This window comes from Rana temporaria, chromosome 4, assembly GCF_905171775.1.
Source record: "Rana temporaria chromosome 4, aRanTem1.1, whole genome shotgun sequence".
Taxonomy (NCBI): domain Eukaryota; kingdom Metazoa; phylum Chordata; class Amphibia; order Anura; family Ranidae; genus Rana; species Rana temporaria.
Genome location: NC_053492.1, coordinates 359,993,932 through 360,016,917, shown reverse-complemented (window position 1 = coordinate 360,016,917; position 22,986 = coordinate 359,993,932). Strand labels below are relative to the sequence as shown.

The 22,986-nt window shown below is 44.0% G+C and overlaps 1 protein-coding gene across 1 annotated transcript in view; it reads right to left on the bottom strand.

Moving 5' to 3' along the window:
• The window catches only part of ESR1 (estrogen receptor 1), a 403,168-nt gene extending 380,992 nt beyond the window's left edge, over positions 1-22,176 (bottom strand). Inside the window, exon 1 of the mRNA XM_040350882.1 lies at positions 21,994-22,176. The gene's annotated coding sequence lies outside the window, so the exon portion shown is untranslated. The remainder of the gene's footprint in view (positions 1-21,993) is intronic.
• Between the last annotated feature and the right edge of the window lie 810 nt (positions 22,177-22,986).

Sequence of the window (22,986 nt, the reverse complement as noted above, 5' to 3'; positions counted from 1 at the left end):
TGATGGCCTGATGTGCGTACACACCATCGTTCCAAAAACCAATCGGGTCAGAACGCGGTGACGTAAAACACACAACGTGCTGAAAAAAACAAAGTTCATTGCTTCCAAGCATGCGTGGACTTGATTCTGAGCATGCGCGGGTTTTGAACCGATGCTTTTGTGTACTAACCATTGGTTTGGACCTATCGGTCAGCGGTCCATCGGTTCGATTTTAAAGCAAGTTCTCTAACTTTTGTCCGAAGGACAAAAGACCGATGGGGCGTACACACGGATGGTTTGGACCGATGAAACTGAACTTCGGTCCGTTTTCATCAGTTTGGACCGATGGTGTGTAAGCGGCCTAACAGCTGCTCTCTGTTTTAAGAAAGTAACAGCAGGTCATCCAGATAGTGAGGTAGACAGATACCTCTGATCCTGATTAGTGCCACAACAGCCAATAAGAGCTTTTAGAATACCCGAGGCAATATTGTAAGCCCGAACGGGAGACAGGTAAACTGAAGGTGGACTTGATCTATCAGAAAGCGAAGATACTTCTGGAACCCTTCCGCCTTTGGGACATGGAAATAGGCATCCTTCAGGTCTATGGACATAAGCCAGTCATCTGGCTGGATTGTCTGATGAATTGTGAGCAGCGTCTCCATCTTCAATTTCTCCTTCTTGATGAAAGAATTCAAGTGGGTCAGGTCTATGACTGGTCTGCAGGAGCCGTTCTTTTTCAAGACCATGAAGAGGGGCGAGTAGACCCCTTGAAATCGTTCGCTGGTTAGAACTTAAGCCACCAGAGATTCCTCATATGATAGAAGGACTTGATTTTTTTCCTGTATGTGAGGCAAAACTGTGGGTGAAGTATGGGTAAACTGTTCAAAGTCCAGGCATGTCCTGAGGAAACTGTTTTGACAGTCCAGTAATCCTTGATCGAGGCTGCCCAGACGTGTTGAAACTGGAGCATACGAGCCCCAACCTTTTCTGCCTGGACAGGCCCTATATCAAAAGGACTTGGAGGCTTCACATCCACTGGAAGATGCTCCCTTTGAGGATTTCTGACATGAAGGCTGGTTTCTCTTCCAGTTCTTCCTGAACTCATGACCAAGCCTATAGCGGCGAGCGTCTCTCGCATGATCCGGGTCTTACCTGAGATGAGCTCTCCTTTGACCCAGTAGGCAACGATCCTGGGGCAAGAACCCTGACTTTCCGCCCGTGGCACGGGTAATGGCACTGTCTAGCTTGTTCCCAAAAAGAGAGAAGCCCTCAAATGGAATCCTGCACTATGCCTGCTTAGAGGCAGGATCAGCTTTCCACAGGCACAGCCACAAGGCATGCTTTGCCGTCACAGAAGAGAGCATGACTTGTGCAACCAGGCAAATTATGTCAAGGGAAACTTCCCACAGAAAGACTGACGCCAGCTTTAGCTCATGTACCAGCAAACTCTTGGCCATTTCTTCAGAGACACTTCCCAAAGATGCATCCACCGGGTAGTGGCTTGGCAGCAGATGTAGAAGGACGCACATCGGGTGAGCTCCGCTGAAAATCTGTGTCATTATCCTGTTAAACACTGCTGCTCTCTCGCTACTGACTAGAGTTGAGCAGACACCTGGATGTTCGGGTTCGACGGGTTCGGCCGAACTTCAGAAAAAAGTCCGGGTTCGGGACCCGAACTTGACCCGAACTTGACCCCGAACCCGAACCCCATTGAAGTCAATGGGGACTCGGACTTTTGACTACTAAAATGTATCTAAAAACCGAATGGGCTAGAGGGCTGCAAATGGCAGCAAAATGTCGGGAAGAGCATGACAAGTACTCTGCAAATAAATGTGGAACGGGAAATAATTTAAAATAACATAAAAAAAAAAATAATAATCTTGACCTAGGAGGACGAGGTCCATATGGAGTAGGAGGTTGAGGTGGCGGTAGATGTGGCGGTATAGGTGGAAGCGGCGGTGGAGGAGGACGAAGTAGCCAACACAGCAGGTTTTGGTTTTTAATTGATTTATTTTTTAAATTAGGGTACACCCCAAAAGAGTGAGAAAGATCTAGGGTTGCCACATCATCCCTTTAAACCCGAACACATAGTAATTACACAGTTTCTGTGGCTAATTTAATGTTGATAAGGCACCAAGTGAGTTTAATTAGCAGCACCTTAATCAGCCAGAGAACCTGTGTAATTAATATGTTTTCGCTTTTAAAGGGATGAGGTGGAAACCCTAGAAAGATCAGCAAAAAAAGAATGGCTGGGTAAGGCCGGCTCGGTGTCTATTCTGCACAAGGTACTGACAAGTCCTGTAGAATCCATGCCTGGTTCATTTTAATGAATGTGAGCTTGTCCACATTGGCTCTGGACAGGCGGCTGCGCTTGTCTGTGATAACGCCCCCTGCCGTGCTAAATACACGTTCAGATAATACACTCGCTGCAGGGCAGGCCAGCACCTCCAAGGGGTAAAGGGCAAGCTCAGGCCATGTGCCCAATTTGGAGACTCAGAAGTTTAAGGGGGCAGACCCGTCATTCAGTACGTGTAGGCGTGTGCACAGATACTGCTCCACAAACAGGAACCTTGCCCTAAACTGTCTAATGCAGAGTATCTCACAGGAACCTATGCAGTGCTGCTGCAATATGCAGAGTATCTCACAGGAACCTACTCAGTGCTGCTGTAATATGCAGAGTATCTCATAGGAACCTACTCAGTGCTGCTGTAATATGCAGAGTATCTCACAGGAACCTACTCAGTGCTGCTGTAAGATGCAGAGTATCTTACAGGAACCTACTCAGTGCTGCTGTAATATGCAGAGTATCTCAAAAGAACCTACTCAGTGCTGCTGTAATATGCAGAGTATCTCTCAGGAACCTACTTAGTGCTGCTGTAATATGCAGAGTATCTCACAGGAACAGGTGCAGTGCTGGTGCAATATGCAGAGTATCTCCTACATAATTCTCTCCCTATCAGAACAAGCAGGAACCTTGCCCTAAACTGTCTAATGCAGAGTATCTCACAGGAGCAGATGCAGTGCTGGTGCAATATGCAGAGTACCTCCTATATAATTCTCTCCCTATCAGAACAAGCAGGAACCTTGCCCTAAACTGTCTGATGCAGAGTATCTCACAGGAACAGATGCAGTGCTGGTGCAATATGCAGAGTATCTCCTATATAATTCTATCGCTATCAGAACAAGCAGGAACATTGCCCTAAATTGTCTAATGCAGAGTATCTCACAGGAACCTATGCAGTGCTGGTGCAATATGCAGAGTATCTCCTACATAATTCTCTCCCTATCAGAACAAGCAGGAACATTGCCCTAAACTGTCTAATGCAGAGTATCTCACAGGAACAGAGGCAGTGCTGGTGCAATATGCAGAGTATTTCCTATATAATTCTCTCCCTATCAGAACAAGCAGGAACCTTGCCCTAAACTGTCTAATGCAGAGTATCTCACAGGAACCTATGCAGTGCTGGTGCAATATGCAGAGTATCTCCTACATAATTCTCTCCCTATCAGAACAAGCAGGAACCTTGCCCTAAACTGTCTAATGCAGAGTATCTGACAGGAACAGATGCAGTGCTGGTGCAATATGCAGAGTATCTCCTATATAATTCTATCCCTATCAGAACAAGCAGGAACCTTGCCCTAAACTGTCTGATGCAGAGTATCTCACAGGAACAGATGCAGTGCTGGTGCAATATGCAGAGTATCTCCCATATAATTCTATCCCTATCAGAACAAGCAGGAACCTTGCCCTAAATTGTCGAATGCAGAGTATCTCACAGGAACCTATGCAGTGCTGGTGCAATATGCAGAGTATCTCCTACATAATTCACTCCCTATCAGAACAAGCAGGAACCTTGCCCTAAACTGTCTAATGCTGAGTATCTCACAGGAACAGATGCAGTGCTGGTGCAATATGCAGAGTATTTCCTATATAATTCTCTCCCTATCAGAACAAGCAGGAACCTTGCCCTAAACTGTCTAATGCAGAGTATCTCACAGGAACCTATGCAGTGCTGGTGCAATATGCAGAGTATCTCCTACATAATTCTCTCCCTATCAGAACAAGCAGGAACCTTGCCCTAAACTGTCTAATGCAGAGTATCTGACAGGAACAGATGCAGTGCTGGTGCAATATGCAGAGTATCTCCTATATAATTCTATCCCTATCAGAACAAGCAGGAACCTTGCCCTAAACTGTCTGATGCAGAGTATCTCACAGGAACAGATGCAGTGCTGGTGCAATATGCAGAGTATCTCCCATATAATTCTATCCCTATCAGAACAAGCAGGAACCTTGCCCTAAATTGTCTAATGCAGAGTATCTCACAGGAACCTATGCAGTGCTGGTGCAATATGCAGAGTATCTCCTACATAATTCACTCCCTATCAGAACAAGCAGGAACCTTGCCCTAAACTGTCTAATGCTGAGTATCTCACAGGAACAGATGCAGTGCTGGTGCAATATGCAGAGTATCTCCTATATAATTCTCTCCCGATCAGAACAAGCAGGAACCTTGCCCTAAACTGTCTAATGCAGAGTATCTCACAGGAACAGATGCAGTGCTGATGCAATATGCAGAGTATCTCCTACATAATTCTCTCCCTATCAGAACAAGCAGGAACCTTGCCCTAAACTGTCTAATGCAGAGTATCTCACAGGAGCAGATGCAGTGCTGGTGCAATATGCAGAGTATCTCCTACATAATTCTCTCCCTATCAGAACAAGCAGGAACCTTGCCCTAAACTGTCTAATGCAGAGTATCTGACAGGAACAGATGCAGTGCTGGTGCAATATGCAGAGTATCTCCTATATAATTCTATCCCTATCAGAACAAGCAGGAACATTGCCCTAAACTGTCTGATGCAGAGTATCTCACAGGAACAGATGCAGTGCTGGTGCAATATGCAGAGTACCTCCTATATAATTCTCTCCCTATCAGAACAAGCAGGAACCTTGCCCTAAACTGTCTAATGCAGAGTATCTCACAGGAACAGATGCAGTGCTGGTGTAATATGCAGAGTATCTCCTATATAATTCTATCCCTATCAGAACAAGCAGGAACCTTGCCCTAAATTGTCTAATGCAGAGTATCTCACAGGAACCTATGCAGTGCTGGTGCAATATGCAGAGTATCTCCTACATAATTCACTCCCTATCAGAACAAGCAGGAACATTGCCCTAAACTGCCTAATGCAGAGTATCTCACAGGAACAGAGGCAGTGCTGGTGCAATATGCAGAGTATCTCCTATATAATTCTCTCAGTATCAGAACAAGCAGGAAGCTTGCCCTAAACTGTCTAATGCTGAGTATCTCACAGGAACAGATGCAGTGCTGGTGCAATATGCAGAGTATCTCCTATATAATTCTCTCCCGATCAGAACAAGCAGGAACCTTGCCCTAAACTGTCTAATGCAGAGTATCTCACAGGAACCTATGCAGTGCTGGTGCAATATGCAGAGTATATCCTACATAATTCATTCCCTATCAGAACAAGCAGGAACATTGCCCTAAACTGTCTAATGCAGAGTATCTCACAGCAACAGAGGCAGTGCTGGTGCAATATGCAGAGTATCTCCCATATATTTCTATCCCTATCAGAACAAGCAGGAACCTTGCCCTAAACTGTCTAATGCAGAGTATCTCACAGGAACCTATGCAGTGCTGGTGCAATATGCAGAGTATCTCCTACATAATTCGCTCCCTATCAGAACAAGCAGAAACCTTGCCCTAAACTGTCTAATGCTGAGTATCTCACAGGAACAGATGCAGTGCTGGTGCAATATGCAGAGTATCTCCTATATAATTCTCACCCGATTAGAACAAGCAGGAACCTTGCCCTAAACTGTCTAATGCAGCGTATCTCACAGGAACAGATGCAGTGCTGGTGCAATATGCAGAGTATCTCCTATATAATTCTATCCCGATCAGAACAAGCAGGAACCTTGCCCTAAACTGTCTGATGCAGAGTATCTCACAGGAACCTATGCAGTGCTGGTGCAATATGCAGAGTATCTCCTACATAATTCTCTCCCTATCAGAACAAGCAGGAACCTTGCCCTAAACTGTCTAATGCAGAGTATCTCGCAAGAACCTATGCAGTGCTGGTGCAATAGGCAGAGTATCTCCTATATAATTCTATCCCTATCAGAACAAGCAGGAACCTTGCCCTAAACTGTCTGATGCAGAGTATCTCACAGGAACCTATGCAGTGCTGGTGCAATATGCAGAGTATCTCCTATATAATTCTATCCCTATCAGAACAAGCAGGAACCTTGCCCTAAACTGTCTGATGCAGAGTATCTCTCAGGAACCTATGCAGTGCTGGTGCAATATGCAGAGTATCACCTATATAATTCTATCCCTATCAGAACAAGCAGGAACCTTGCCCTAAACTGTCTAATGCAGAGTATCTCACAGGGACAGATGCAGTGCTGGTGTAGATTTCTGAAGCAGGATAGTCCTATCTCAATCTCTCCCTCAGATCAGCAGCAGCCTTTCCCTACCCTAGCTAAAGCAGAGTGACGAGCTGGGCTGTGTGAGTCTAGCTTATATAGAGGCTGGGTCACATGCTGGGTCACATGCTGCACTGGCCAATCACAGCCATGCCATTAGTAGGCATGGCTGTGATGGCTTCTTAGTCACAGTTGTAAAACAAATGGGGATTGGCTGCCCTGCAGCCCGCCGTAACATTCTCGAACACCGGACGCGAACCCAAACTTTCAGCAAAATGTCCGGGTTCGGGTACAAAAAAAAACAAAGTTCAGGTTCGCTCAACCCTACTACCGATGGCTCTTCAGGCTCAGGTGCTGCCTGACGTCATTGCCCACCTGCCGCTGTGTTAATCTGCCGTTGTGGTGATGTCTAAACAGGGTTCTGCAGCCCGCTCAGCCCAGCAACATGCGCTCTAAGATGGCGGCGCCACGGGGAAAACAGCCAAAGAAAAGTAAAAGGAGGCCGCGCAGAAGCTTTTTTCCCTGAGTGGCGCACAGTCTACGCCGGATTTGCAGGGGGTAGAGATGAAGCTCTCAGTCGGACGCGGACAACGCAGTGCCACTGGAGGATCCGATGGTGCCTGTGCTGCCATGGGACAGAGTGAGTAACACTCCTGAGCTCAATAGCATGTGGGCGGCCACATTATCAGGCCTGCCTGGGACTGAACCCACATTGCAGGACATTTTCTCTGTGGTTACATCCTGTAACCACTCAATCTCTGTTCTGGCGTCCGAAATCAAGGGGATGAAAGCTGAGATGTCTTTCATGCGCCAGGACGTGCAGAAGCTGTGAGATCGCACTACTGCCGTAGAAGGGCCATTAAAGATGACTGGACACCCATGCAGAGGGAGTCGCCGCGAGGCTCAACGATTTTGAGAACCGGCTTCGCAGAAATAATGTTAGAGCTATTGGTATACCTGAAAAGATGGAGGGAAAGAATCCGGTTCAGTTTATTGAACAGTGGCTCTTTGAAAAGTTTGGGAAGGATGCTTTTTCCCCAATGTTTGCTGTTGAGCGTGTGCACCGGGTTCCATCTAGGCCTCTGCCCCCCGAAACCCCCCTAGAGCTTTCTTGTTTAAACTACTCAACTACAAGGACCGGATGTTATTCTATCTAAAGCCGTGCAGGCAATGCCTTAGTGATGGATAACTCGAAAATGTCTTTGTTTCCGGACTTCTCCGCGAAGGCCTGTTGCCCGTTGGCTCTTCAATGCCAGCTACTGAACTTAGCCCACCAGATCGGAGTCCCTTGTGGACAATACAGTTTTTTTTTTTTTTTTTGCTGCTCGGGACCCAGTTGGTCCAAAAGATCTCTACCTGACTAACCTTTTTTTTATAGGGTGCGTTTCCTGATCCAGAGACTGTACACCACCACCTGTCATTGCCTAAATCTGGTCCTGTCTGTTTCTCTAGGTCATTGCCTGGACTTTGCTGCATTGCTATCTTTTATTTTACGGTATTATGTGGTCTATGTTTGTGTTTATACCCCCGTAATGGCTAAGCAAAGTGTCATAACCAGCTGGAATGTCAGGGGTTTAGGAGACAGGGTGAAATGTTTGGCGGTGCTTCACATGGTTCGACGCCTGGGTTCATCTGTGGTGTGTCTCCAGGAGACCCACCTGTCCCCTGGCCAGAATTCTCCTTTTTCTGCTAAATTGTTTGGTACCCAGTTTTACTCTGCCTTCTCCTCCTACGCTAAGGGGGGTCAGTATACTAATAGGTGCAAATGTTCCCTTTGTATGTACCGTACTACCTCACTCGTTGACCCCTATGGCAGGTTTGTTTTCCTTTTATGTTCTCTAGATGGCCTACAATGCATTATTATGAATGTGTATATACCACCCGCATTCTCTGTGGAAGTTATCAAGACTCTGGCTACTTTATGTCACGCCACCCTGGCATCCCCGCAATTATTGTGGGAATTTTAATAATTACTTGAATGCAGATCTTGATAAACTTTCTACAAGAGCCCCGACAAGTAATGTACGTGGGGGCCCGATATCCTTTGCTCGGCTTCTAACGGAGCTGGGGCTGAGGGGTGTCTGGAGGATTAAGAACCTGCAGGTGAAGTGCTATTCATGCCATTCAACTACGCACAGAGGCCTTTCCAGGATTGACCTCTGTCTAGGAAATGATGCCATGCTCCCCCTAATATCTTCCTCGAGCTATGAGGCGAAGACTGTTTCTGACCACTCTCCCTTGTGTGTAGCAATTATTACTTCTGGAGTGTCCAAGCGCACCTGCTGAAAACTTAACTCATTCTGGTTATTACTTTTTCCGACCCCTGAAGGCTTTTTTAAGAGGCTAATTCATCAAAACTGTAAATTCCATTAAGACTGAGAACAGGTCACTGGAACAATCCGTGCTTCAGGGGGTTGAGAGGGCTGAGTCTGCATTTGTTGACTCTGAACGAACTGAGAGATCGTGGTGGAGGCTCAGAATATTGCTAAGCATATGGTGCTAACAAAAGCTGAAAATAAAAGTTTTTGCCTCCAACAGAAATATTATGAGGAAGGGGAAAGTACGGGTCACATGCTGGCTATGATGATACGATCACAGAGGGGTCAGTCCCATATCAAAGCCATTGTTACCCCTTGGGGGACCTGGTATCTGCCCATGCTGATATATTAGCTGTGTTTCGGGATTTCTATGCTGATGTGTACTCCTCTAAGGTCTCCCCCGGTGGGGCAGAAATTGATTGTTTTCTTGATCAGTGTCAAATCCTGTGACTTCCGGCCCTGGACGTGGAGCAATTGAATGCTCCCCTAACGGTTGAGGAGCTGTCGGATGCGCTGGCACTTTTCTCTCCGGGTATGTCTCTGGGATCGGATGGCTTGCCAGCGGAGGTGTACAAAAGGTATTTTAACACTCTGCTGCCCCTCCTCAGGGAGGTATTCGTGGATGTACTGGGGAGGGGGAACCTTCCCCAGTGCATGAACGAAGCGATAATTGTGTTATTGTTGAAGCCTGGTAAGGAAGCCTGCTCTCCAGAGTCATCCGTCAACCCATAGCCACTGAGATGCTGAAGTTGGGGTGCGTAAAAATAGAGTTTAGGGTTGGGGACTGCAGCTCCTCCCCGATCCTTGCCATACTGCAGAGTGGAAAGACTAATTTTAGCAACTCTTTTCTTCCATTTCAAAGATCTAAACAAAGTATCAATACAGGTTAACCATCTACGTGGAATCCACTGTGGGGAATTGTGCATGATATATAGCAATTGGGGGCACCAGACCATTTTAATTAAATTAATTCTTCCAATGACAGACAGTGGTAGTTTACACCAGGTGTTGCACGTCATTTGAAGTTTTTTAAAAGGGGGCAAAAGATTCTCCTCTAAGTAGGACAACGGGTTTGTAGAAATATGCACTCCTAGGTATTTAAAAGAGGAGACAACCTTGGGGGGCCCTGCAGCATCCGGCAACAAAATCGTAGGTGTATCTAGCGGCAAGAGGACTGATTTACTCCAATTAATGGAGAATCCGACAGAGAACCAGAATGTTGAATCACTTCCATAGCACTAGTCAGGGATGTATCCACATCCCCCAGATATAATAGAGTGTCGTCCGCGTAACGGGACACCTTTTCCACGCCCCGCTCTCTCTCAAACCCCACAATGGATGGAGATAACCATATAATGGCAGCTAGTGGTTCGAGCGCGTTTTTAAAAAACTTCAAATGACGTGCAAAACCTGGTGTAAACTACCACTGTCTGTCATTGGAAGAATTAATTTAATTAAAATGGTCTTGTGCCCCCAATTGCTATATATCATGCACAATTCCCCACACGTAGATGGTTCACCTGTATTGATACTTTGTTTAGATCTTTGAAATGGAAGAAAAGAGTTGCTAGAATTAGTCTTTCCACTCTGCAGTATGGCAAGGATCGGGGAGGAGCTGCAGTTCCCAACCCTAAACTCTATTTTTACGCACCCCAACTTCAGCATCTCAGTGGCTATGGGTTGACGGATGACTCTGGAGAGCAGGCTTCCTTACCAGGCTTCAATGATTCAGCGAAACGTTCCACAAAGTAATAGCAACGCGATCGGGAACAATCCGCACGTTTCGATATATTACTCGTCTATGTAGTGTAAAAACTGTGGGAGGAGTTAGGGTGGTAAATTTGGCTATAAGAATAAGAATAATATATATGTGAGATAACAATAAGTGCTCTTGCTATGCAAGATCACTTAATTAATATGGGTACAGGGTTGCATAAATAGGCAAATGTCATTCAAATTGCAACAGCATTGAAAGCTGAAAATTGGCCTGGTCAGGAAGGGGGTAAAAGTGCCCAGTAGGCAAATGGTTAAACATTTTAATTAGGCTGCTTTTTCAACAGAACGAAAACCAGTCTGCTTTTATTCACAAAGTCAATATTCGAGTATATTTATTTTGCTGAAAAAAGCTCTTAAATATTGTATTTACTACATGCATAATATTTAAACACTTTCACTTGGCCACGTTTTTAACAAGACCCACTCAGCCTGCTTTTAATCAAAAAATCAACATAGAAAATGTATAAATTTCACTCATCAATGCCTCAAATAGGTTGTAATAAGTATGAGCACAATATCTAAACACTTTTACTAGACAGCTTTTTTAACAGTCATGGCAACCAAACAGTCTCTAATCGAGAAATAAAAATTAGAGGGTTTTATTTCACTTAAAAAGCCAGAATATTGTACAGACTCCATGAACAGTATTTAAAGTGGATGTAAACCCACTGTCATCATTTATAATTTACTAATATACTAATACAGGGCTCTAAATGTCAAGTGCTGAGTTACTAGCCAGGCCTCAAAGGTTACTCGCCACCAGTTGCCCCGCCCCTAAACACGCCCTCATAAATTATCTCATGAAATTACACTTAAATGTTTAATGCAGAATTAAGTTATAAAAGATTAACAACAACTTTATGCCCCCCCTAGTGCAGCCTGCGCCCCCCCAGTGCAGCCTGCCCCCACCAGTGCAGCCTGCTCCCCCCCCAGTGCAGCCTGCGCTCTTCTCCCCAGTGCAGCCTGTGCTCTTCCCCCCAGAGCAGCCTGCTCCCCCCCAGTGCAGCATGCGCCCCCCAGTGCAGCCTGTGTCCCCCCAGTGCAGCCTGTGTCCCCCCAGTGCCGACTGTGTCCCCCCCAGTTCAGCCTGTGTCCCCCCCAGTGCCGATTGTGACCCCCACCCCAGTGCACACTGTGACCCCCAGTGCCAACTGTGTTCCCCCGTTGCAGACCGTGTTTCCCCCCCATGCAGACTGTGTCCCCCCCAGTGCCGACTGTGACCCCCACCCCAGTGCACACTGTGACCCCCCCGTGCCAAATGTGTTCCCCCATTGCAGACTGTGTCCCCCGTGCAGCCTACCTGTGCAGGTGAAGAGAGAGGGCTGCCTGGTTGATTACAGCGCTTGGGAACATAACAGCTTTCATTTCAATAGCTGTGTTCCCTGCCGCGCCCCGTCATATACAGCCCCCCCCGTCCGTGGAACTTTGATAAACAGATCACCCGTCCAATCCTGGGATGGGTGATCTGTCTATCAAAGTTCTCCGGACACAGCTATTAAAATTAAAGCTGTTATGTTCCCCAGCGCTGTAATCAGCCAGGCAGCGGTGGCGGCTCCAGCTCTGCTCTCTCTTCCCCTAGAATGGCTCCCTTTCCATCCAGGCTAATGGCGGTTCTTGCCCCCCCCCCCCTCCCAGGCAGCTCACATTCGCCAGCCCTCAAAATCCACTCGCAAAATGCGAGCAGGCAAGTGGAATTTTTGAGGGCTGTACTAATATGCTAGATGGATATACATGCCTCCTGCATGTATCCTTACCTATCAAAACTCACCCCTTCAGCTGTGTGGAGCCCTGCAATATTGACAAATCTGTGGGCGGGTCTCTTGCCGGGGGTTTAGTGGGCGGAGTCATGACATCAGAGGACTCCTCCGCCCATCACTACACTCCCTTGACCAGCCAGCATTGCGAGGATGAGCCTTGAGCCAGGGGAGACTAAAGTGCTCACACAGGAGTGGCAGAGCGTGTTCTGTGAAGGAGCGCGCTCATGTTACTCCTGTGCATGTGCAGAAAAAGTTATCTACGGAAGAGGATTCTAAAGAGCTGTGACATAATCATTGTACCCAAGGTCGAGACAGTGACATAATTATTGTACCCGAAGACAGAAAATGGTGAGGCACTTTTCACTCCCCTCACAAATCTCTTTAATCTAATGCTAATGATCACTAACATACAGTCAAAAGTTAGGGAAGTAACCACATGACTTCAGCATGCCCAATCATGCTGAGGTGTGGAACAGCCAATCCTGGGAGAGCTGGAGAAGAAAGGAGTGGGGATGGGAATTAAAAAATAATGGCCCGGATTCACATACATCGGCGCATATTTATGCCGCCGTAGTGTATCTTTTTTACGCTACGCCGATGCAACGCAGAGAGGCAAGCACTGGATTCACAAAGCCAGTGCTGCCAAATCTGCGCTGGGTTTCTTAGGCGTAAGTCGTCATAAGTGGAAGTGGGCGTGAGCCATGCTAATGAGGCGTGACCCCATGCAAATGATGGACCGAGCGCCAGATAGATACGAATAATGAACGGCGCATGCGCCTTCCCGTGGACGCATCCCAGTGCGCATGCTCAGAATCACGTCGGAACGAATGCCTAAGATACGACGGATCACTGCCTACGGCGTGAACGTAACCTACGCCCAGCCATATTCACGTACAACGTAAACGACGTAAAATACGACGGCTTGTGTTTCCTGGTCCATACCTTCGCATGGGTTGCACCTCATATATGGGGAAAAACTTCACACCGGACGTATGACTTACATGCACAAGTCGTAGCCTGCGTCGGACGGACGTACGTTCGTGAATCGGCGTATCTCCCTCATTTGCATATGTGAATAGAAAATCAATGGGAGCGCCAAATATGTCCAGCGTAAATATGCGCCCACTCTACGCCGGCGTAGGCAAGTTACGTCGGTCGGATGAAGCCTATTTTCAGGCGTATCTAGTTTTGTGGGCACGGCGCACAGTTACGACGGCGCATATTTGCACTTACGCGGCGTATGTCGAGATACGTCGGCGCAAGTGCTTTGTGAATCCGGGCCAATGCCTTTCCCAGGCTCGTGCATGAGATATACACATCACCTGTCACTCACAGCAGGGGGAAAGAACTGACAGGGTTTTCTCCATTTGTCAGTTGTATCTCACTGAAAAAGAGGATTTCTCAGAGCTGGATTAACTCTTTGTGGCAAGACTGGGCACAGATGATAGGAAATCCTATACTGTACAATGTGCAAGCCTAAGTAAAAAAAAGTATTTGGGGTTTACATCCATTTTAAGCACTTTTACTAGGCTACATTTTAAGCATATTAGACACTAGACAGCTCTTATTAAGAAAGTTTACTTTATATTTCACACAAAAAACATAGCAAAAAATGTGTAGTGACTAGGTGCGCAGTATTTTAACATGTCTACTAAGCCACATTTTAAGCAATAGAGACACTAGCCAAAAGTCAACAATGGAGGGTATTTAGTTCACTTAAAATCCCCCAAATTTCTGTGACTATGTAACCACAATTTAAACACTTTTCCTAGGTTTCATTTTCAAAAGGATCCACACCCTCCAGCTTTTAATTAAGAAATTAACTTTGGAGTGTATTTATTTCCATGAAAAAGCCAAATTATCGTTAGTATGTGCACATTATTTAAACACTTTCACTTTTCTGCTTTTTTAACGTGATTCACACCAGCCAACATTTAATCGAGAAATCAACAGTAGAATGTATTTTTTTGCAGAAAAAACATTGTAGTGGGCATGTCTACAGTATTTAAATACTTTCACTAGGCCACTTTTATAATAGGAGCCGCACCAGACAGCTTTTATTCAGAAAATCTACGTTAGGATGTATTTATTTTGATGAAAAAAAGCCACAAAAGATTGTAGTGAAAAATGTATTTAAACATTAGTACTGTCCATGATACTTTTTTTATTTGCACTAACATACACTTTTTTAAGGACAAGCTTTTGGGGTATGTTTCCTTCCTCAAGGTCCCAGCAGTACTAATCTCTGAGGGGAAAAAAAGAAGGGGACATACCCTGAATGCTTGTCCTGAAAAAATTGTATGTTGGTGCAAATAAAAAAGAGTATCACGGACAGTACTCAATTGTTTCTGTTGCAAGTGCACTAATATGGCTACAATCACACTTTCACTAATCCACTTTTTTTACAGGACACACACAAGGCAGCTTTTAATCTAAAAATCAACAGTAGGGTGTATTTATTTCACTTGAAAAAGCCCCAACATATCTAGGGCTCCACCTGCACAGCCATGCCATTCATTCACAGAGATCTGTAAATGAATAAACTACAAGTCCCATCTTCCACAGCGGCAGACAGATTGAAGTTCTCAATGGAACACGAGTGGAAAGATAAAAAAAAAATTCTGCAAATATTTATGCTTTTGTGCATTTATAATTTTTTTTTTTGTAAAAGGTGTATTTAGCCTTTAAAGTTCCTGTTGCTGTGTTCACTTTACACATCGATTTTGCCCCTGTCCCCAACATGCATGATGTTTAATATCATGATTATTACTAATGATATTTTTTTATGTATTGTTGGGGTGTTAAAAAAATTATCTGCTCTGGGTGTCAGATGTGCTACAGTAGGTAAATCACTGTAAAGCATACATAGTCTCTCAACTCATTCAAATAAGCCATTTGTGGTAAGTTATTTTTATGATTCATTCTCTCTTTCATTTATGTAAACGATTGTTATTTTAAAAGAGCCATAGCACACTGAAGGCAAATAGACTTCACTTTGTAAAGAATACCCAATCAGGGGCAGGATAAATCAAAAACAGCGTCTGTGACTGTACATGTTTGGGTGATGGAAATCAGCAGAGCTTCACTACATGCACTAAACTCTGGGCAAAATGAGTGCAACTGCACAGTCTATGTATCTTTAAAAAATTAACCCATATGTGACTGCTGTGGGGCCCAGAACCACAGTGGCCCAATTCAGTGATTTGTTCGGGTAATAATAGAATTTGGAAAAAAAAGTTTAATTAAAATATACAGGGGCAGATCCACAAAGATCTGCCCCGGTGCATCGTATCTGTGATACGCTATGCCGCCGTACCTTACCTGGCTTTGGTTCGAATCCATAAAGATTGTGCGCCATAGTGTATCTCAAGCGGCGTAACGGCGCGGAATTCATATCCGGCGAGTAGGGTGCGTGTTTCACTTAAATGAAGCGCGTCCCCGTCCCGAACGAACTGCGCATGCTCCATTCCTAAATTTCCCGCCGTGCATTGCGCTAAATGACGTCGCAAGGACGTAATTTTTTGTGACGTGGACGTAAATTACGTCCAGCCCGATTCACGGACGACTTACGCAAACAAATTTTTTTTTAAAAAATTATACGTGGGAACGACGGCCATACTTAACATTGAGTACGCCACGAAATACCAGCTTTAACTATACGCCGAAAAAAGCCGACTAGAGACGACGTAAACAAATGCGATGGCCGCTCATACGTTCGTGGATCGTCGGAAAAAGCTAATTTTCATTCTCGAGGCGGAAAACGACGTGAACGCCACCCAGCGGACACCAAAGAATTGCATCTTAGATCCGAAGGCGTACGAAGACGTACGCCTGTCGGATCTAACCCAGATGCCGTTGTATCTTGTTTTGAGGATTCAAAACAACGATATGACGCGGGAAATTTGAAAGTACCCCGGCGTATCAGTGGATACGCCCGCGTACTCTCTCTGTGGATCTGCCCCATAGTATGTAAATTGTTCGGAACCTCACTAGAGGAATGGTATTTATGATGCAGATTAGCGGGGGGAATGTTGGCTCCTCATGGCTTTGCTTTGGGGCCCATTCACATACAGTGGGGAAAATAATTATTTGATCCCCTGCAGATTTTGTAAGTTTGCCCACTTACAAAGAAATCAAGGGTCTATCATTTTTATCATAGGTGTATTTTAGGTTTATCATAGGTCTATTTTAAATGATATAGTCAGAATATCAACCAAAAATCCAGAAAAAACAACATGATAAAAATGTTTTTGAATTGAGTTGCAGTTTAGTGAGTAAAATACGTATTTGATCCCCTACCAACCAACAATAATTCTGTCTCTCACAGACTGGCTACAGTATTTGCTCATGTGGTACACAAATTAGTCCTGTCAATTTAGAAGATACTCTTAACGACAACTCATTATGTGTATAAAAGACACCTGTACACAGAATCTCTTTCTTCCATTCAGTCCTCACTATCATGGGCAAGACCAAAGAGCTGTCAAATGACATCAGGGACAAGATTGTAGACCTGCACAAGGCTGGAATGGGTTACAAGAATATCAACAAGAAGCTTGGTGAGAAGGAGACAACTGTTGGAGTGATTATTTGCAAATGGAAAAAATACAAACTAACCATCCATCTTCTCGGTCTGGAGCTCCATGCAAGATTTTGCTTCACGGGGTAAGGATGATCATGAGAAAAGTGAGGGATCAGCCCAGAACTACACAGGAGGAGCTTGTGAATGATCTCAAGGCAGCTGAGACCACAGTCACGAGACAAACCATTGGTAACACAATGTGCTGCCACGAATTGCAATCCTGCACTACCCACTTCCTCAAGAAGGTACATGTATAGGCCCGTCTGAAATTTGCCAATGAACATCTAAATAATTCAAAGAAGGATTGGGAGAGAGTGCTGTGGTCAGATGAGACCAATTTTAGGCTCTTTGGCATTAACTCAACTCGCCGTGTTTGGAGGAATAAAAATGCTGATTATGACCCTAAGAACACCATCCTTACAGTCAAGCACAGAGGTGGAAACATTATTCTTTGGGGCTATTTCTCTGCAAAAGGTACAGTCTGACTTTGCCACAAAACAAAAATAGAAAAAAGTCCCCCCGGTGTAGATCCATCCTCCATCACGACTCCCGACGCCACCGCTGACTAAAAAAAAAGGGATGCTCCCGCCAAGGCTCCTATTGTCTGACAGTTTGTCAGGAAGAGCATGCCAGCAACCAAGATGGCAGCCACAGAAGAACATCCCAATGAAGAAAGTCGCACAAGCTCGAAAACGTTTGCGTGCGCCAATGTGCACACACGTGCATGCCAATGGAGTCCATGTGACAGTTATTGGTGCCAAATGGACTATTTAAACAGGGCCAGTACCCAGGATAAATGCTGTCTGGTCTAAAGTGTTCCCTGTGATTCCTGCTACCTGTTTACCCTAAACCTGTTCCAGTTGCTAACTTGGCTTGTTCCTGACTACTCCTGCTATCCGCCTGCATCTGACCCTGGTTTGTCTCTGACGCTACTTCTGCCTATTCTGCTGTACCTAATATACTGCCTCTTGCTCCCTTTAATCACACCTCATCCCTGTTTCCCCTCCCCGTGCCCTATATTGTGTTTAAATGTAACTCCCCCTTTTATTTATTTTAAACATCACCTTTAGAAATTCAATACTCTACTTTGATTGATTCGTCTTATCCTCTATCACTAGGTAATGATACACCACACAAAATATATCGATCACTGCCAATGTACAAATCAGGAGATAATTTACAATACAATGCTTGTTTTACTTATAGAATCATCTGTGACCTTAGTTAATGTATATTGGAAGTGATGTTTTCTCTCCTCCGCAACCTAAGTGACACAAAATATTTGGTTCATTCTCTACCCCTGCAAACTCTATCTATGGGAAGAATTGATCTTGATCCGTAATCTGTTTTATGTGGTGTCACCCCATACCTGTAAAGTTGTTGTGTATGGTTCTACAGTACATGTAATTTTCCAAGATGAATAGACACTGCTTAATATATACAGTATACTATGATTCAATACTATAAATACTCATGTTCTTTTTCTTGTTTGCATTATTTTAACTTTGTATTAGTACCTACCCAGTATGTCTCGAGGAAGCTATTAAAATAGCAAAACGCGTTGACAAGAAGGCATGGAGAAGTCTATGGATCCATTTTTTTTATATCTTTATAGAGTGTGTCCGTATCCATCACGGATTATATGTACTAGATTTTTAGATCCATACTTTCATGTCCATTCTATTGGGTATCTGTTGACCTTGTCAGTTATTAAGGTGTTTTTGTCTGTCTAATGTTATTTTAATTATTTTTGTAATAAAGATATAATATTTTAGAAATTACCATCTCATGATATGCCCATAAAGTCTGCCTTGTTTTGATAAAAGTTTTTTTAACTCATTCAATCCTTTTTATCCAATTATTGGATGTTGGCATAGTGGGGTCCTCCCTTTCTATGTCTATTCCTCTGGTTACCTTGTTGCCCGCCTGCTACCGACCCTGCCTGTACCCTGACTTTGCTCCAGGCTCTGCATCTGTTCATGATCTGCCCGCTTGTGTATGACCCAGCCTGCCTGCATCTGCCTGTGCTCCTAGCCTCCTAGCCTACAGAACACCCACTTTGCTAACTGTTGTGTTCATCTTCCAGTCTGTAGCGCTTTATTATCAGCCTGCTTCAGTCTTCAGCCTACTTGCTGTTCCTGGTCTCCCTACTTGTTGGTGTTCCTCCACAGTGCCATCAGAAGTTCCAAGCCAGCTCCGACACAGGCGATCCTACCAGGCACTCGTGCCACTCTGCACTCCTGTGCCTCCTGTCTGCTCTATCAGGGGTTCTCGACGAGGTGTTAGAGAGGCCTTGTTTTTTAAATAAACACTGCCTACTGTTCTTTTTTACACAACACTTTTTTTTGGTGAATGAGTAGGGCTACTATGTACCTCATACTCATTTACATAGGGGGAGGCAAGTTTTGGGCTTTCAGATTCTGATACCCCCCTAGCCGCAGATCCCTAAAACTACCTGCCAGGGTTGTGGGGAAGAGGCCCTTGTCCTCATCAACATATATGACTCATCACTTGTTAGGGACAAGGCGGCCGCCCCCACTCATTAACAACCATGACAGTTACTGGTTGTTAAGGATGCCGGCACCTGCCCACTCCTAAACAACCAGATATTTACAGCCTGTGATATATACCAGCGGTAAATTACTGCAAGCTTTCGCTACTAAAATACTGCATGACTTATGAAATTAAAATAACTCATGTAGTATTTTACTAGCTTTCTTTGTGAATGTCAATTATTTTTTTCGAAATACGCTGTGTGGTATATTACCATATACTCAGATGCTGTAAGATACCCTTTTGTGAATGGAGCCCATTGGGAGCAAAGTGAACCAATAACAACTTAGAAGGTGCACTTTTACTTCACTTTTAATTGAATTTCTTTTTATTTGTGGATATGATATCCCAGATGCACACAAAAAGATCTTAGATCTTAACCTCTGTTTATTTACTGTATTTATTTTTCTCTATGTATAATATCAGGAACATTTCTCTTCATTCCAGAGGTGCAACAGCAAGGTTACAGCACGGTTACAGAAAATATCCCAAAGCAAGGGGAATTGTTGTGTCTGGAATGGGTATACCCATTGGAAGAGTTCCCCCTCTGTGGAGAATTCTAAAATTTTGGATTTCCTCTCCCTTTCTTTCTTGGCGATAAAAGTCACCAGAACAAATGGAAGGGCTAATGTCACCAGTTGACAGAAAACTTGACAGAGGGTCTAAATCACCCACTCCATCCAAAACCGTGTCTATTCTGGACCGGTTGGAGAAGACACATAGATGTATGCAAGCAGCTGACATGCAAACACACACATTCCTCTCTACATGCATATAAACCAAAGCATAGCCCTCTGTGGATGTTTAATGCAAAATGCAATAGCAAACATAAAATTCTCCTGCTCTCTGGTATCTCCTGCTATAGGGTAACACGGTTCAATTACAGGGTATATTCAATGGTCTTGCAGTCCTCCTCAGAATCATGGGAATTCATAAGGCTAGAAAAGAGAAAAGAAAGGAGGCTCGATCGTGGCATCACCATGAGGGAGAGGACTGTAACCCCCTGCTTGGCAAGGTGAGCGCCGTGTGTATATATACACATTTATATGAGTGTGTGCAACAGCTACATGCAGGGGTCTGCTATCTGGTATAGTGCTCTGGCTCCCCGATCCCCTGGCATTAGATGGAAGGGTGGGTGTCCCCACACATACGTACATCTTTATATATGCATTCGTTCATCTATGTAATTATTCCACAATGGCTTTCACTAACTAATAGGGTTGACTCTTGTGAGAGACATACCCACATAACTGTCTCGCAGTAGGGGGATTCCCTGGCCACACCTTATGGAACAGGAGTGGCCAAAGGGGAGATGGGCGGGTCCGGCAAGTGGGGAGTGGCCTATGGTCCGGGCACCTCTGCACATGCCCATGTGTGCATAAATATCCGAAGGTTGTAATATGAGGGAGCAACTACAGATCACCAATGCTCTGAGGAAAGGGGTACGCCCCTGAAACGCGTCAGCCATACCACCGGTCAGATACCACTTGATCTGTGTTGTCACCGTGTTCTTCTGGCATTGCTGTGTACCAGCTGTACTATTTTTCAAAGCGTGTTATCTAACTCATCTTGTGAGTATAACCATTGTTTTAATACATTAAAAAAAACTTTTATACGGTATCACACTAGGTCGGTGCGCCCTCCTTTCTTTTCTCTTTAATGCAAAATGCATGCAGCTATTGCACCTAACATATTTATCAAAAGTGCACTCTTTAGCAGATAAGTAAAGTAGTTTGCATTTTTTGAGTGTGCGAAAGTTTGCCCACTCGTGTATACCGTCAACATGCACATGACTGCAGTACTTTTTCACACTGTTGTGCATTTTTTTTTAAATAAACCAGGCCCATAGGATCTAATTGAGTAGAATAGTGAATATTCTGTACTTTGCAAAGTGAATGTTCACTGAGCTTTGCAAATAATGTATAGGTGTGTTCACTGCAATCATCCAGACGTGCAAGAAAATAATCTTCTCTATTTCCCTTGCACATCAATGAGTATTCAAAGTGATTGCAACTTCGTCTTTTTTTACTAAGTTCAGTGAACATGCACTTTGTAAAGTAAACATCCACTGAATGAACATTCTGTACTACTTTAAGAAATCAAACACAAACATTTGAGACATGAAAGGATATAAATGAAACTATTAGCCGAGAACACAGCACAGCACATGCTAATAAAACTACAGACCAGATGCACAACTATACATGAAGAATGCTTTAGCCAGTATTTTCGAATTGTTCTGGTTAGGAAAATATTAACATCTTCCTCCTAATCATTCAGAAAGCAATGTGAATATCAGATTTAAGCATATTTTTGATCACTAAACATTCAAGTTAAGGTAAGTTATATGAACAGACACTATGAAATAACTGCACGTAAAACATATTTTTTTTTTTTTGTATTTAAAAATAAAAAAACGTATGCTTAAAGTATCACACAAAATAAACTGGTATGAGTTATTTTTTTTAAATATTGCAACACTTTATATTTAGGTAGCCATGTCATTAATTTGAGCATTCTGTTTTAGGAGAGAACATTAATGCAAACATTAACTATCATATCATTTAGGATTACCTGTCTGTGTTATTAAAGGGTACATTCTGTACAGAATAATTCTCTCCATTGATACTCCTTTGTTCTTCTTCTGCTGCTTTTATTCTCCGCTTATGAAATACCTGCCATTCCCACAGCAACAGGCTGATGTCACAGGGAGAAAATAAGGACTCCTTGGTATGAGCCAGACAGAGGAGACAGTCAGCTGAGAGGTGCGTGTGTGATTTGATGTGAGTTAAAGGAAAATAAATAAGGAGGAGTGGCAAATGTGTCACATCATGCATATATGAAATAATCATACTTACATTGCGAGCAATAAATATTCTTAACCTCTTGCTGACTGCATAATGCATATGTCTAGCAACAGGAAAGGTAGGCTTTAATGCCACGTGACTGCACATATGTGTCCACAGAGGCAGGAGGTTTGTGAGCTGAGAGCGTGCAAACTGCACTCTCCCAACACACTTGCTAAGCTGTCACCGACAGTTCTTTGTCAAGGCTTCTGAACAGGGGCCAGCAGATCATGTGACCAATGGGAGTACCAATCATAGCGGCTACATGATACAGAAGCTGTGCTGCCTCCTGGCCATTATAGCCCAATTGTAGGGCCACTAGGAGACCGTGTTAAGCTGGTCATACATTATACAATTTTCTGACTCCAGAGAGAGAGAGAGATAATTTTGCTCCTGTTTAAATCATTAGTAAGACCTCATCTGGAATATGCAGTTCAGTTTTGGAAGACAAGGAAACAAAAAAGTGCAATATGTCAGATACTATGTTTAATCTCAAAAGAAATGCACTTACAATACACAATTACAAAACATCGGACATGCACGGAATTTTTTTTGTACGATGCCAGATCGTACGATTTTCGTTTAAAGGTGTTGTAAAGGTTAGTCTTTTATTTTCTAAATTGGTTCCTTTAACCACTTAAAGGGGTTGTAAAGATTATTTTTTTTTCCCATAATAAGCATCCTTTACCTGCAGACATTCCTCTTTTCACTTCCTCATTGT